Here is a 13209-nt window from a genome sequence, read left to right as displayed (position 1 = left end):
TTGATTATCATTTAATTTGCTTTAGTGGAACCAGTTGACAACCAGCTCTATCTTTCATCAGATGACCCGGATTTAGCTCATGTTCATAACTTACGTAATCAAAACGTAACAAATACAAGTTTTCCATCAACTTCTCGTGATAACCAAACTTACCAGATGCAACTTCATAACGAAAATGGAGGTACTTTTATAAGATTGTAAAGTTAGTTTCTGTTTTGGGGATATTTTTTTTTGTACATGTTTGAGAACAGTTATCTATAGTATTTGAGAGGAATACAAGAACATAATCTATCACATACACATATCCATTACAAAACCACTGTGCATGTACATTTACATTGTATACTAGTACTCCTTATTCACAATCATGTCCTCTTTTCCTCGAATTTGACTGTTACACTTATCACCATTGTGTACTTACATTAGCAACATAGTGGTTGCCACGTGTGTTTCAGGATCCGCTTACCCTTCCAACGCACCTGAGGCTACCTATCATTTGTTTAAAAAGGAACTTATGTTGATCGTGCGTTATTTTTAAGTATTATTCCTTGACAGTCTTGTTTATTCTTTGTCATGATAAACTTGTATCAAAGTTTCTCAGTCGGTCATGTTTCAGGAATAGCTGTCTAATTGTTGATAGTGACATTTTGACTGATTGTAGATTTGCAATCGTATATGAATCATACATAGCAAGATCGCTAACCCTGTTGGCGAATCGGTCTCCTTACGTTACAAGTCTGTAATATTGTTGTTTTTTACCTTGATCTGTGATCTGAATCGATTGAGGAGATTTTAACGTTAGATACTTACTGTTGGCTATATTTCATCTTATTTATAAAAAAAACATTAGGACAAAACGAAGTAATCAACTGACGATTTCCGTGACGTTGACAGACAACTGAACAAAAAACAGAATCATTTTTTTTCACTTAACTTTCCTCTTTAATTTTTAAGTTTATTTCTAAAGTTTCTTTGTAGAATTATATGTAGAAATAAAGCACCGTACGCAAAAATTCTGATATCAAAGCATTTATATTATCTGATAACGCTTTGAAATATATTTCATTTAAGCAAATGGTCGAAGACCGCGTACTTATATAAACAGCGGCGTAATCTCGTCCGTGCATAACCGTCAAGTACCACGTCAGGTAACTATAATAACGACTATTTCTATATGTTCAACTCAAAGACAAACTTAAGTGCATACAATACAGTTACAGGGGAGGTTATGACGTTGATAACGTAAAATCTAATTTTTCACGACGTCAAACTGTGATATATCGGGAATGGTGCCTTTTAGACAGATTTTAATCATACAAACTGATTTATCTTGAAAACGAGTTCATGGACCCCTCTTTTTAAAAATGACATTTGGCTTGATTATGCATACAGATTATTTGTGCCAATTTTTATGAATATATCACCGATGAAATTTTTTTAAATTAGATAAATATACAGCTAAAACTGCCCTTCGTTGACTCAAATAATGAAAATGTGATAAAAATAATTAATTTTTAAAGAAAATGTAGAGATGATATTCCAGATGCTTTTACAAAAATCCGCTTGCGTTTATCTTTTGAAGACAACATTGTTAAGTATGTCTTTACAAAGGATAGAAATGTCAAAGAAACCGAAAATTCCAGTAAATGTCTAAAATGTCGACGCCATTTATTTCTAAAAGTAGCACATGAAAGTATATTTTTTATTACATATTTGAATTGACTAGCTTGCATAAATACTGTATCGTATGCCCTTAACTTACACAACCTATCAACATAATCAAAGATAAACTTTAGACGCGTGTTATTTATCTAACTTTCTACATATATGTCTAGAAAATCGATAAGTATGAGTCTTCTGGTATTGTAATCATTGTTTGCTCAGGATCGTTAGGAAATTGTCTATGCATACTCTATTTTACTCAGGACGATAAAAATAAAAATGTAAAAGGCACGTTCTACAATATTGGTCAGTCTGTATTATGGCTTGGCAATTAGGATTGACTTCGAGAAAAAGATTGTTCGGTAAAAGCAGTTCGTTTGCTTAACTGTTTTCGAAAATCTCTCCAATCCATTCCCCTAACCTACTTTTTTACACGATTAAGACGTCCTTTTTTCCAATATATGTTTTATTTCATGGACTATTTTTCTTCCTTCATTTCAGATTTGTGATCTAAACTATACGGAAATTACATTCAACGAAGCATCGACAATGCAAGATGCTGCTATACCTGGAACATGTGGAAGTGTTAGTAGAACGATTTATTCTGAAATAGATTTAATGGCAGATCCGGTAGCGCCACTTTCTAGCAGCGAAAATGAATACGATGAAAGTGATTAGAGTGATATCTTATTCATGTATATGTAAAATATTGATAGTTAATACAGAGAGTAGAGAAAGCAACGAATCGTAATGAATGTAAATTTCTGTGATGTTAACAATGAATTGATTAGGTAATGATCAACAAGTCACTATGGTAGTACTTGATTAGTTCATGAGAATTTGCTTATACATCCTAATGAAGATATCTGTATACCTGTTATTATATATTTTTTTTATTTTGTCATTAAGTCGGTATCCTGTTGATGGACAATCCTCATATGTACAGACACAACTACTTCGGTATTGGCGTGCATTAACTGATCTTATTTATGGTCGTTTATGAAAATGTGATACAAATGTGGTTGCAACTCCATCGGACAAAATTGACCTTCAACGGTTATGGCTGTTTTATTTAGATCAATTTGATTGGAATGTCTCAAGCGTTTTTTTATTTTCATTTTGTCCCAGACTTGTGCACGTACATTTTGAATGGCATGCCCTTACATGTGTTTTGCACATGGAAATAATATATAAAATTTGTAGATAGATACTGTATTGACATGATTTACTAACTTGCACTAATTTTGGGATGTGAAGGAGAAAAGTCTTTCGGTTTGTTTATCGATATCATATTTAGAAGAATTGGATATATGCATATATATAAAATTGCGAATGGAAATGGGGAATATGTCAAAGAGACAACAACCCGACCAAAGAGCAGATAACAGCCGAAGGCCACCAATGGGTCTTCAACACAGCGAGAAAATCCCGCACACGGAGGTGGTCCTAATCTGGCCACTAAATAAAATTGTGTACTGGTTCAGTGAAAATGGACGTCACACTAAACTCCAAAACACATAAAGGAACTAAAATTAAAAAAAACATACAAGACTAACAAAGGCCAGAGGCTCCTGACTTGGGACAGGCACAAAAATGCGGCGGAGTTTAACATGTTTTTTGAGATCTCGACCCTCCCTCTATACCTCTAGCCAATATAGAATAAAGAAACACATAGCAATACGCACAGTAAAACTCAGTTTAAAAGAATGTATAAATCAACTAGTCGTCACATAGATCAAGCCTGATCTGTTTTTTCTAAATTTCTAACATATTGAAATGAATAGTAGTAATGGGCGATATATATGCCTATGGAGAAAATAATATAATGGCTGTTATGATTAATACTGCATGCATACCCTTTATCAAACCAACAATTTCTGTGTCGAGGTTAAAAAAAACTATAGTTCAAAGTCTTGTTTTAAATTGTTTGACTACTTTATGCTTTTATATGAGTTACGTGGTCACGTGTGGTATTATTATTGAAATCTTCCTGCTACGTTTAATATACTCTACAAGAAGATTAGCTGTTGAATTACAAGTTTTACCTATTAATATATGTATAAATTAAACTCAAGCTTTAAATTAAAAAGATGCTTTGCTTATGCAGGTCCTATGTGTATTATAAGTGCTTTACGTGATCTAATACTTTTATCAACTGAATAAAAATTGAAATCAGATATTGGAGTTAGAACATTGTATGACCAAAAAAGAATGAAAAAGTTAAATCTTTTATTCTGATATTGGATATAAAACAGTATAATTCTAAACAATGATTGTATAAGCATACTCTCTCATAATGAATTCCTTTGATATTGGCCTGTATTTTATTATTCAAAAAACACATGAAATTTTCTAATATTTTATTTCAAAAACAAAAACATCAAATAAACTAACCTACCTAATAGATTCGTATACAAAACTAACAATATCAACAACTTTGGTTTCCAACAACTAAAAATAAATATACATCCTACTTGAAAATAGGAAAATCATTAAAAAAACGAATGTAAAATAAAAATAATTAAAAAAAAAAAAAAGATAACCACATTATAGTATATTCAAAGATTTTAACTTATTTTTAGATAACTCCTTGTTCAATTCCAGTTGTTCTCTACATTTTATGCGTGTTATTGCAAAACCCCGTACTTCAAATTACTCAAGTTTCAAATTGATTTTCTCGTCTAACCCTTTTAATATAGCACGAACAAATATCATAACTTTTGGTTTTGAAAAGCAAAAAGAAAGAATACCACCAACATGGAAATAGGAAAAACAAGTTAAAAAATATCTTTCTCAATGTTAATCACAAAATTCTGTTAAAACAAAAATCGTCACAAAATCATAAAACTAATGTTTCAATTCCAGGTGTGCTTCATCACAATTACTTCAATACTTTTTCAAAGTAGTTATGGTCGTTAACTAGCATATATTTGTACATTGTCTTGATAGCGGCAATATTTTCTTTCGACAACGTGGGAGTCTTGCCAATTTTAGGTGGAGTAAAACTACTTGAATTACCACCACTCCCCTTCCTTGTTTTTTTTTCTAACAGAAACCTCTGTGTAACTTTCATCTCAATAAGTTCTTTTGTATTTCACATTACATGGCATGGATGAATCAATTTTCAGCTGACTAACTTTAGTAAATTGAACTTCAGAAAAAGCATAAGACAAACTGCCCTTTTGGAAATTCATAAAGTCCGACCCTTTCATCTGAATAACTTTCATGCTTCTTTTCCGTACATTAATAAGTACTCTCATGCAGCTGCCAGGACTATATATGTCATTCAGATGAAGTGCCTTCTCAATGAGGCTATGTACATTATCAACCTCCTGGATTGTGGAGTGTCCGGCCTCTGAAAATTTTTACTCTATCGTTGTCAGGGTTGGGTCGTATATAGCAATTTTTTTTTAAAGCTGATAACATTAATGAATTTCTGTTCTGTGGTACACATGAATCTGACTACAAGGTAATTGTATCTAATGTTTTAAATTCAGCAAAAATATTTTTCAGCATAACAGTAAGGGCACTTTTAATTTCATTTCCTCCTCGTCCAGCCAAATTTTCAGGCCATACAGCATTATATGCACACTTATTAAGAGTAAAGTGAGCAGTAAGAATGAACTGTTAGATTTTTCTTTTATAAAAGAAATTTGAAATATCAGCACGAGGACATGTGATTACATTTTGCATATCAAAGCAAACTACAGGCTTGATACTATGTCTGTCCTGGTTGCTCTTCTTTAGCGTTATTTTTTTGTTTTCAATGTAATTTTTGTATTTTTTCTTAAATTCATCAGTTAAAACATTGCCTTTCGAACTGGATTTATATTCTTCACATTGATCACACATACCTTAATTTAAGAAAGTGAAATCCTAAATTGAATCTAGTGTTAAAAATACTTCGGAAGATAGGACTTTTCTCGACTTTAATGGACTTTGATTGACATTTTTCCTTATACAGCTGATACATTTTTGTAAGTGACAACGTTGGTTCTAAGTATTTACGTGATGAATTAGCTCTACAATTATGAAATTGACCTCTCGGAAATGAGTTGATATCATCCCGAATAATGCATAGGGCTGCTTCTGAAATTTTGTACTTGATGTGTTGTCCTCTTTTGTCCTCAAAAACAGGATTCTTATTATCAAAATACCACTGTATTCTCCGCGCACTTATATCAAGTGTGTTTCAATAGAATTTTTTTTGGAAACTCGCACTTTGATTAGACCAAAGATGAAATTGTACTGACATAATACATATTTTCTAGAATTTTGTTTACGAATGTTTTGTTTCCAGTTTCTTGTTTGTCTTTTTTTTTCTACTTCTTTGTTTGCTTTCATTATTTTGTACCTTCATTATTTTCATTATTGTTATTGTTCTGATCACTATTAACATCAATTTGGTTGTTCCTTGTACATATTAGTTGTTTGTACCTTTCCTTAATATTGTCATTTTTGTCTTTTATATTTTCATTTTCATTTGTTTGGCATGGTTCCTCTATAACAATAAGAGTAGTATTCTCAATTGTATCTTGTATAGCTTGTAATAGTTCTTCTTCCGTTGAAACATGGATAGCTGTAGTTTTTATTTCATCCATTGTTTTAAAAAGAATCGTCTGTGATCTCGTACTTATCACAAAAATAGTATGTCAAATCTGTGTAGCTGAAATGAGCAAACTCATGGAATTGATCTTCATTGATGTCAGGTCGTAGGCTTAAGTGAATAGATAACAGGGTTGAATAGCATTTTGTTAATATTGCATTTATTTCTTCTATTGAAAGAGGAATTCCACATATATCCAATGTATCTATAAAGTTTAAGTAGTGCACAATGTGGAGTATAGTTAGTGGGGTTACTGTATCAAATGACAAATACAAATTGGTCAACTTATGACAGTTGGAAATTACAAATTACAACGAAATCTACATCAACTAAACGCTCACAATGTGAAAGGTTTAAATACTATAGATTTGGCAGTTGTAGTAAAAAAGAGTTGTTCAAATTTCTGTATTTGATAAATCCAACCATGTTAAGTTCGTTGATTGGCTAATATAAGAGCACACCACAAAGTCTAAACTGGCTATGCTGGCATTGTAATAGGACAATGATATGTCAAACATAAAGACACAACTAGAATGCAATAAATGGTATACCAAATATTTCTCATCAAATGCAGGAAATGAGAGAATTCAAAGTTTCTTTATACACTTGATGTAAATTTAACTATTTGATAAAACTGTTGGCAAGCCCAATTAACATAGTCAATAGCTTTTCAAGTTCAAAATATGAAAATATTTGAATAAAAGCTAAATCTGGCAGGTCGGTGATTGTTTTTGGAGAATCATAGAAATTAAAGAAAGAAAATGTATGAATAAGGTTCTCCACAGAATCAAAAAAGATAAAAAAAATACCAATTTTTATTCCAATTCAGATGAAACGTTTTCATTTTAAGACAGATATATTTTAAGATTTGAGGCTGTTGTTGACTGTGATACTTGATTTTTTTTATTCTAATACTTTGTTTAAATAGTCTAAGAGTAAATATTGTTTAACATTACAGTGATGTATCTCTATTTTGAATTTCAAAACATTGTATAAATAGTCTAAGAGTATTTTTTTTTTAGTGATGTATCTCCATGTGATAATGAAATTCAGTCTTCTGGAGGTGTTTTCCATCTGTCGGAATATCTTATTACATTATTTGCAAGTTTCAACACATATTTTCCTAGAAAATGAAACAATTCTTTGAAATTTAAAATGAAAACATAACAAATTAGCTCACAAGATAACTGACATGCTTTATAAAAATGGCTACGACCACGTCCGGTCTGTGTTTATGTTTGATGTTTTTCTTCTTTGTATTCATCTGATTAGTTAAGCCTTTTACATCTGATTTTTATAGTTTGTTTTTATGTTGTGGTGTTACACCATTGTCCCAGGTTAGGGGAGGGTTGAGCTCTCACAAACATGTTTAACCCCGCCACATTCTGTATGTGCCTGTCCCAAGTCAGGAGCCTGTAGTTGAGTGGTTCTCGTTGGTTCATGTCTGTCATTTGTGTTTTTCGTTAATTGTTTTGTTATTAATTAGACAAATTAATTGTCAATTGAATAGTTTCATATTTTCATGTTAAGGCCTTTTATAGCCGACTATACGGTATGGGTTTGTTCATTATTGAAGGCCGCACGGTTGCCTATAATTGCTTACATCTACTTTATTTGAACTTTTGTGGATATTTGTCTCATTTGCAATCATACCTCATCTCCTTATTTCCATATTTGTTGCTAGAGTGAAATATTCAGTTTTTTAATAATTTCAAATTGTATCAAAAGGGTAAAAAAAATTGTTTTATAAATCATGTCAATACCGAAGTAATGATTACTGAGCTAACGATGCTATCAAGGACTCACAGAAAACCAGCATTGGTATCAGCACGGTACTAATAAAAGAATATAAGACTTTATAAATCCGTGCGTTTAAAGCCCTTTCCTGGAATTTACTTTATCAACGGAGAACTTTAAAAAAAAACATATATATGTTACAAATCATGTTAATACCGAGGTACTGACTACTGGACTGGTAATAACCTCGGAGACTAACAGCCTACAAAAAGTAAACATGTGTAAAGCCAGGGTTGTATGAAAAAGAAATATTAGGAACTGTATGACCAAAGGGACCAAAAATGAATATTCAAACTCACTTCAGGTCAGATTTGACTGAAGTAGTTTGATCCTTTAGTTCTTCATAATTTCGTAATTTGTCAATGGGGAATCTGAGGAAAGTATGTTACAAATAATGTCCATTCCGAAGTACTTATTACTGAACGGATGATACTTTTGTGGACTAAAAATCAACCAACAGTGTTATCCATGTTATCATTGCAGTGCTTTAATAATATGTAATAATATAAAACAAACTCTTTATACTTCCGTGGGTCATAAGTATGTTTCCTGGATTTACCTTTAGTTGCTGAACGATCAAGATGAAACAAATTGAAACCCCGGGGTGTATAAATACGCCAAAAGCGTAGGACCTGTACGACGAAAGGGACTTACAAATAGCAATTTCATTGAAGAACATCTGTGACTTTGGCAATTGGAATTTGGTTTCTTAATAATTACTTATTATATCAATGGGGAATTTTAGAAACAAAATGTTATAAATCATGGCCAGCGTTCAGTCGCTATTCTTGATTTAAAATGTGAACATTTCAACTTTCCAGGTATCAACTTCATATTTCGCAGCAGTAATATACCCTCTGCTCTATCGTATGGCATTTACATATCTCAATTACCACGCTTGTTCCTTTTCACACGATACGGATTTTATTCACATTGGTTTGCTCCTTACACAAAAACTGCTCCAACAGAGTTATGAGAAAGAACGACTGGAATCGACACACAACATACATTTAACAGTCACTATTATAAATTGTTGAAGAATACGATTGGTCGGTGTCTTTACTCATTAGAAAAATGTTTTCGCGATTAAAGATCTGCAGATACCAGTATAGTTGTCTGTCTGTAATTTGATAGATTGTGACCTATTCTCGATTGTGGCATTTTGACTGAGTGTAAATTTGCTTGGTGGTTGATGCATGCATAGCAGACGACGCTTTTTTTTGTCAAGGAACCCTGTCTCACTCCTTTTTCTCTCAGTTTCTTGTTTTTTTACCTTGATTTATCTCTCCCTAATCGATTTACGAGATTTGAACATTGGTAATTACTGTCCCTTAAATTTATCTTCATCAGGAACGCTCAAGGTAATTAGTCACTAGCAATAACAAGTATTCTCTGACCATGTCCTAACATTTAAATACCGCAAAAAACGTCATTTTATCATATATTATTTTCGATGATATCCTTTTCAAAAATGTGTACTGGGGTCATAGTAATCTAAGCGTGGCTTTCAATGTTGTGCTTTGTGTTGTGTTTTTTGTCTTTTGTGTTGTGTTTTTTGTCTTTTGTGTTCTGTTTTTTGTCTTTTGGTCGTTTTTCGTTGGTTTTTGGTTTTTTTGCCATGGTACTGTCAGTTTGTTTCCGGCTTATGAGTTTGAATATCCCTTTGGTATCTTTCGCCTCTCTATTTTGGATGTACTTAATTGCCTATTCAACCCTACATTTTCACAGTTTCTAGCAGATGTATAGTTTTTATTTAGACACAATTTACCTACGTGGTTGCTATTACAAAAAAAAACCCACTCCTATAACATTTGAATATGTGACAAATCGGGGTTTCGTTAAGATCCATGTGGCCACTGTAAAATAGGAAAGGTCAAGATGATCTACGACTGAAAGTTAAGAATTATCGTCCAAAATCACCTTATTATCGTCTACGGAACTTTAAAGAACATGTTTTAACAATGAATGAACTGAAGCTTCTACTGCGCACCACTAGGTTCCAAGTAAACTCATCATAGATACCAGGATTAAAACTTTGTACACCAGACGCGCGTTTTACATTGGTTTGATGTGTTTGAGCTTTTGATTTTGCCATTTAATAAAGGATTTTCCGTTTTGAATTTTTCTTGGAGTTCGGTATTTTTGTTATTTTACTTTTTTTGTCTACAAAAGACTCATCAGTGATGCTCGATTCAAAAAAGTTTGAAAGCCCAAAAAGTACGCAGATGAATACCATTGAAGACCACAAATTCCAAAAGGTTTTGCCAAATACAGCAATGGTAGTATATTCCTGGGGTAGAATGTGTTTTTGCTTTCTCCCCCAAAACAACGGGAATCCCCTCTCATATATCTGCATTCAGTAAATGTTAATCCGCACACATTGTGATTCGACTCACTAGGGGATATTGTGAATAATTTATGTTAATAGCGGTGTTAAATAAACTTTGATAATATCTTTGATTAGGTAAATTCTTTTTTGTCATCAATGGCGGTTATTCATTCAGCTCTGAATATTAAATTTCTACACATCGTCTCCAATCTGACATGCTTGATAATAGAACATTATGTCAATGAATATACAAAAACGTATATCAATTGCAGGGTTGTTCTCGTTACAATTCCATTTTGATGATAAATAAAGGCAATATTGGTATGCCGCTGTTCAATAGTCATAATTCGATAAAGTAAAAAACAAATCCGGGTAACAAACTAAAACCGAGGGAAACACATCAACTATAAGAGGAAAACCACGGAACAACAGAAACACGGAACTGCAACACAAGCAAACGCCAACATACATAGAAACGGACAGTCTGATAGCAACTGCCATATTCCTGACTTGGTACAGGACATTTTAAGAAAAATGGTGGGTTTTATTCCCCGAGGGTATCACCAGCCCAGTAGTCAGCACTTCTGTGTTGACCTGAATTATCATTGATGTGGTCATAATTATAAATTAATTGTATATAAAATTTGAATTTTTGAAATAGTAAGGCATTTCTACCTCAGGAATAGATTACCTTAGCTGAATTTGGCAAAACATTGAGGAATTGTAGGTCCTAAATGCTCTTCAACTTCGTACTTTGGCCTTTTCAACTTTTTTTTATTCGAGCGTCACTGATGAATCTTTTGTAGACAAAACTCGCGTCTGACGCTAATACAAAATTTTATTCCTGGTATCTATGATGAGTTTATTTGAACCTGGTTTTATGGCAAGCCATACCTCCCGCTTATATGGCGATGTTCAGAATACCGCTAAAATGACAACACTACGTGACAGGAATACAGTACACAAAGCGCAAGAATACTCAGCACTGAGAAATACATAAATGAATAATATGATAGTACATTACAACATGTAAACCGCAGAATAACAATAGACAAATATAAACTGCGCGTCACATGAATGGACCAACGTCACAAAATGTGACGTATATTTTGTGACGTTTATATTCTCACAGGTTAATTTCTAAAAATTGATTTGTTTTATTTATAGACACGTACAAGAATATTAAATTGGGATTGAGTTTGTAATGGGTGTTATTTTATGCATTTTCTATCCATGACAAGAATATCAAAACTGAATAGTGTTTGTAATGTTGTTATTATTTGTAAAAACATACACTTATTGAAGTAAATTATCAAAGCTATTTGTATTGTGCTTTTTAATATTTATATAGATTTGATATGATTGCAATGAGACTAGTTTCATTCGGAGACTAAATGACGTAGGATTAACAGCTATATGTCACCGCACGGCCTTCAACAATGAGAAAAACACATACCTTTATGTTCCTGAAAAATAAAGTACCAGTCACATGATTGGTATACCGATGAGGACTAACTATTCCCCTTTATTAACATGTTTATTTTGTTACAGTAATGGACAATAGTGTAGTCATAAAATCATGTAAAGTCAAACAAAACACACTGACCACTTGACCATCCTTAATACTCGTTTCATTGGATGGATTTGTCTGGGTCAATTTATTGTTGTGTATCTGAAAGTTTTCCAATGTTTGTGTGGCTGTTCATCCATGATTATATTCGGGTCTTGACGTAAATATCCATTCATAAAAATTTGTTTTCGTGATTTGAAATGTCACTGTATTTATTACTTTCACTAAACCTTGTCCAATCATCACAGATTCCCGAAAAAACAAGGACTGGAAAAAAAATTAGAAGATAATAACAATTAAAAAGTCAAATGCGATGGTCAATCCAGCCATTTAAAAAAGCCAATGTATGATTAAGTTTTTCAAAACAAATTTCTATTTGACAGATCGAGAAGTATTAAGACTGCAATTTTTTCATAATGCCAGTTGTTTTACCAGCAACCAACTAATTAAGATATCAGAATATTTCAAGCCGTGTTACGCTGGAGGATTTTACCATGAACAATGAAGTTTTTAGGATATGTCCGGATAGAAAAATCAGCCATAAGAACCACCCTTTTTGACTAAATAAGTACTGATTACAGCTATTACAGTACTTTGACAAAGAGATGATATTAAAATGTTAACGTCTAATTCAGCACTACATCTCTGCAAACGTGTATCGGGTAATTATAAACAATATGTAAAGAAGCGGTGACCAACAAACCTTGGGAGGTTACGGCTATAATTACAACAAGTAACAGACCTACAGGTATAAACATTGTCTATAAACAGGAAAATATTCAACAGAAAACAAGGTTGATGCAAATTCTCAATGGAGGAGCAGTGAATTGTCGAATTGATCTATACGTCTGCTTTATGGATACATTGACAACATTAAAGATATTTCAAAATCAAACAATAACGACACATTATTTTCAGTGAGAATTACGAACAATTTAAAACATATAGTCCTTTTACAATTTGGTATGCAACCGTATATTTTTATTTTGATAGACTTAACAACGAATTGGCCTTTGGTAAAATATACATGTATGTTAGTTATACGATGACTCATGACAACATGCCGACAATGAATTGTTAAACACTCATCCCAACGTATACGTAATGCTCATTTTTCATGTTAACAAATTACACAAATTAAACAATCCTTAGTTGGAATTCTGCCACGCAGAGACATATTCCAAATTATGTACTCGGTGTTTAGGAAATGATGCATTTATCCAGAAATACTTCATCCTCGTTTTC

This window comes from Mytilus californianus, unplaced genomic scaffold, assembly GCF_021869535.1.
Source record: "Mytilus californianus isolate M0D057914Y unplaced genomic scaffold, xbMytCali1.0.p SCAF_10, whole genome shotgun sequence".
NCBI classification, from domain to species: domain Eukaryota; kingdom Metazoa; phylum Mollusca; class Bivalvia; order Mytilida; family Mytilidae; genus Mytilus; species Mytilus californianus.
This window is presented reverse-complemented; position numbering follows the sequence as displayed.